The sequence below is a fragment of the Episyrphus balteatus genome (genome assembly GCF_945859705.1).
Source record: "Episyrphus balteatus chromosome X unlocalized genomic scaffold, idEpiBalt1.1 SUPER_X_unloc_1, whole genome shotgun sequence".
In the NCBI taxonomy this organism is placed as follows: Eukaryota; Metazoa; Arthropoda; class Insecta; order Diptera; family Syrphidae; genus Episyrphus; species Episyrphus balteatus.
The window spans coordinates 95,001-100,000 of NW_026605125.1; the positions used below are offsets into that span (position 1 = coordinate 95,001).

At 33.7% G+C, this 5,000-nt stretch overlaps 1 non-coding gene across 1 annotated transcript; it reads left to right on the forward strand.

Moving 5' to 3' along the window:
• Positions 1-1,942: 1,942 nt before the first annotated feature.
• Positions 1,943-3,934, forward strand: LOC129920861 (small subunit ribosomal RNA). The gene has a single exon (XR_008773397.1). It is a non-coding gene; the product is annotated as a small subunit ribosomal RNA (ribosomal RNA).
• The last annotated feature ends 1,066 nt before the right edge of the window (positions 3,935-5,000 follow it).

Sequence of the window (5,000 nt, forward strand, 5' to 3'; positions counted from 1 at the left end):
AAAAGAAATATTCTAAGTGGAAAAAGACTTAGAAAAAATTTACAAAAAATAATTCCAAAGACTTGCAAAAAATTTACATCCAAAATAAGTCTACAAAAAATATTATTTTTCAAGTCCTTACTTCCATTCGGAGACTTTAAAATGTCTGTAAAAAAAGTTCAACCACATTTTGATAGATAGTAGGTTTTTTAAATTATTTTTCGTGATACTCTGAATCAGTGATATTATTGAAGTAGAAAAAAAACACACTTCCATACATTCGGGACATGGAAAATCCATGAAAAAACTTCACTCAAGTCTATTTTATTAACAAACTTTTCAACATCAAATTCAATTCAAAATTTATATCAACAAAAATATAAAAAAATAAAAAATATAAAAAGTCCAAAAAAATTTTCAACATTCAAAATTGACTTTTACCAACCTAGTAAAACTCGACCGCAATCAAGTGCATTTTTGGGCCATTTTTCCGATTTATTTTTTTCCAAAAATTTTATGTCCAAAATTTTTCTAAGTCGAAAAAAATTTTCAACATTGAAAATTGAGTTTTACCACCCTAGTAAAACTCGATCGCAACCAAGTGCGTTTTTGGGCCATTTACTCAGTCGATTTAGTTGTTCTGAATAACATATATTATATAAAAAAGTCGAAAAAAATTTTCAACATTGAAAATTGACTTTTACCACCCTAGTAAAACTCGACCGCAACCAAGTGCGTTTTTGGGCCATTTTTCCGATTTATTAAGTAGAAAATTTTTTTCCAAAAATTTTATGTCCAAAATTTTTCTAAGTCGAACACTTGGTTGCAAGTGGTTTTTCCTACCCTAGTAAAACTCGACCGCAACCAAGTGCGTTTTTGGGCCTTTTTTCGGATTTCTGGAAAAAGTTGACTTTTTCCCATACAAAATTTTTCAAAAATTGCACTAAGTCCCAAAAAAAGGGTCAACTTTTTTTGTGAAAATTCGCCGAACCGAATGTATCCAAGTATGTTTCAAATCTATTTTACGGAATCGAGCATTTTCGATCCAAAAAGAGGAAAATATGAAGTTATTAGTTTGGTCATGTTATTTACCTCCACTTTGTTGTGAAAAAAACTCAAACTACCAAAGGGGGCGCATATTTTGATGTTAAGGAAACATGTATGTAAACCTCTTTCGATGTGGCTTTTTAAGTTGCAACGAATTAACTTACTGGTAATGTGGTATTATGATTGGGCGGGGACTCGCACCTCGTTTTCACCAAAAGTGGTACCACGGCGTTGTGGCTAAGAACACTGGCTTTGTGGCAAAGATGTCAAAAAAAAATACTTTAAGTAAAGTAATGTCGAAAAAAAAATAATAAATATTAATTTCCAATTGGGATTATTTGTTGAACATAAAAATGTTCATAAAGAAAAATTATTAAAAAGAATTATTAATTCTATATCATAAATAAATGGTTTATTTTATAAAAATATTCCAAAAACACTTCAATATATTGAAGTAAAAGAAAATATTAGAAATTTGAAAATAATCATTGATATGTATTTGTGAAAGGTGCTACACTAAAATTTAACAATATCAGAGTTCACCATACGGTAGGAGTTCTCTTTGTTAAAATAAAAATAGTTGTTATATGAAACCTTTGTGAAATGCATTTTCCCTCATTTTCCAGATAAAAGTAAAAATACAAAATACCCATACAAAATACCCATACAAAATACATACAAATAAATAAAAATAAAAATAAATTTACCAAAAAATATATACAAATAAAAATTGTGTTGGTAAAAAAAATAAAATAATAATTATCCCTATTAGGGAGGATATAAAACAAAAAGTATGTATAAATATAAATAAATAAAAAAAAAAAAAATAAAAACTTTATCATTGGATTTATTGAGAGGAGATTGATGTTATTTTTCAAAATTTCAAATAATATTAAAAATAAAATATTATAACATTATTCTGGTTGATCCTGCCAGTAGTTATATGCTTGTCTCAAAGATTAAGCCATGCATGTCTAAGTACACACGAATTAAAAGTGAAACCGCAAAAGGCTCATTATATCAGTTATGGTTTATTAGATCGTTAACAGTTACTTGGATAACTGTGGTAATTCTAGAGCTAATACATGCAATATAAACACGGACCTTTTGGAACGTGTGCTTTTATTAGGCTAAAACCAAGCGATTTCTTCGGAAATCGTTATAATGGTTGAACTCTAGATAATTTGCCGATCGTATGGTCTAGTACCGACGACAGATCTTTCAAATGTCTGCCCTATCAACTATTGATGGTAGTATCTAGGACTACCATGGTTGCTACGGGTAACGGGGAATCAGGGTTCGATTCCGGAGAGGGAGCCTGAGAAACGGCTACCACATCTAAGGAAGGCAGCAGGCGCGTAAATTACCCACTCCCAGTTCGGGGAGGTAGTGACGAAAAATAACAATACAGGACTCATATCCGAGGCCCTGTAATTGGAATGAGTACACTTTAAATCCTTTAACAAGGACCAATTGGAGGGCAAGTCTGGTGCCAGCAGCCGCGGTAATTCCAGCTCCAATAGCGTATATTAAAGTTGTTGCGGTTAAAACGTTCGTAGTTGAATTTGTGCTTCATACGGGTAGTACAACTACAATTGTGGATTGTACATTACCTTATGTATGCAAGCGTATTATCGGTGGAGTTCTTATACATTTATGATACTTATGTACCATTATGTATTCCTCCTATTAAAACCTGCTTCAGTGCTCTTCATCGAGTGCTGTTGTGGGCCGTTACAATTACTTTGAACAAATTAGAGTGCTTAAAGCAGGCTCCAAATGCCTGAATATTTTGTGCATGGAATAATGAAATAAGACTTCTGATCTACTTTCATTGGTTTTTAGATCAAGAGGTAATGATTAATAGAAGCAGATTGGGGGCATTAGTATTACGACGCGAGAGGTGAAATTCTTGGACCGTCGTAAGACTAACTTAAGCGAAAGCATTTGCCAAAGATGTTTTCATTAATCAAGAACGAAAGTTAGAGGTTCGAAGGCGATCAGATACCGCCCTAGTTCTAACCATAAACGATGCCAGCTAGCAATTGGGTGTAGCTACTTCTATGGCTCTCTCAGTCGCTTCCCGGGAAACCAAAGCTTTTGGGCTCCGGGGGAAGTATGGTTGCAAAGCTGAAACTTAAAGGAATTGACGGAAGGGCACCACCAGGAGTGGAGCCTGCGGCTTAATTTGACTCAACACGGGAAAACTTACCAGGTCCGAACATAAGCGTGTAAGACAGATTGATAGCTCTTTCTCGAATCTATGGGTGGTGGTGCATGGCCGTTCTTAGTTCGTGGAGTGATTTGTCTGGTTAATTCCGATAACGAACGAGACTCAAATATATTAAATAGATGCTTTCAGGATTATGATGTTGAAGCTTTCATAGCCTTCATTCATGAATATAGTAAAATATAATTGTGTTTGAATGTGTTTATGTTAGTGGAGTCGTACCTGTTTGTTTGTCCCATTATAAGGACACTAGCTTCTTAAATGGACAAATTGCGTCTAGCAATAATGAGATTGAGCAATAACAGGTCTGGAATGCCCTTAGATGTCCTGGGCTGCACGCGCGCTACAATGAAAGTATCAACGTGTATTTCCTAGACCGAGAGGTCCGGGTAAACCGCTGAACCACTTTCATGCTTGGGATTGTGAACTGAAACTGTTCACATGAACTTGGAATTCCTAGTAAGTGCGAGTCATTAACTCGTATTGATTAAGTCCCTGCCCTTTGTACACACCGCCCGTCGCTACTACCGATTGAATTATTTAGTGAGGTCTCCGGACGTGATCACTGTGACGCTAACGTGTTACGGTTGTTTCGCAGAAGTTGACCAAACTTGATGGTTTAGAGGAAGTAAAAGTCGTAACAAGGTTTCCGTAGGTGAACCTGCGGAAGGATCATTAACGTGATTTTTCCAATAAAATAAAATTTATATATATTTAATATATATAAAAAAGAAAAATAAAATATAAAAATAAAAATGTACAATTATGGTACAAAATGTATAAAATATACAATAAATATATAAACAAATACAAAAAAGAATACTTCAAAAGAAGTAAAAATACAAATACAAATTAGACTGGGTGTGTTACTATAAGTAATGCATTCAGTCTTTTTTTTTCAAAAAAAATTAAGAACAAAGTATTTAAACGGTAGCCAATTGTCATCGTCATCGAAATAGTGACGCTTATGAAAATATATATATGAATAAACAAACTTGCTATAGCAAAAGTCGAACAACAAAGGTGTCGTACCCTTCGGGGTAATATCCTCCTGGGTGTAAAAACCCGCCCTTCGGCGTGGCGTGTATACGTTGCGACGAATTAACCCCTAAAGGTGTCGTACTTGGACAATATCCCGGTACTATCCGGCTAAAACGCATAGCATAAGTTGTAACGATATATATATAATAAAAAAAAAACAAATACAAAATAGACTGGGTGTGTTACTATAAGTAATGCATTCAGTCTTTTTTTTTCAAAAAAAAAATATGAACAAAATATTTAAATGGTAGCCAAATGGTGTCGTCATCTAAATAGTGACGTTTTTAGCCAATATACAAAAACAAATTAGACTGGGTGTGTTACTATATGTAATGCATTCAGTCTTTTTTTTTCAAAAAAAAATATGAACAAAATATTTAAATCGTAGCCAAATGGTGTTGTCATCTAAATAGTGACGTTATAACCAAAATACAAAAACAAATTAGACTGGGTGTATTACTATAAGTAATGCATTCGGTCTTTTTTTTTCAAAAAAAAATATGAACAAAATATTTAAATGGTAGCCAATTGTCATCGTCATCGAAATAGTGACGCTTATGAAAATATATATATGCATAAACAAACTTGCTAGAGCAAAAGTCGAAAAAACAAAGGTGTCGTACCCTTCGGGGTAATATCCTCCTGGGTGTAAAAACCCGCCCTTCGGCGTGGCGTGTATACGTTGCGACGAATTAACCCCTAA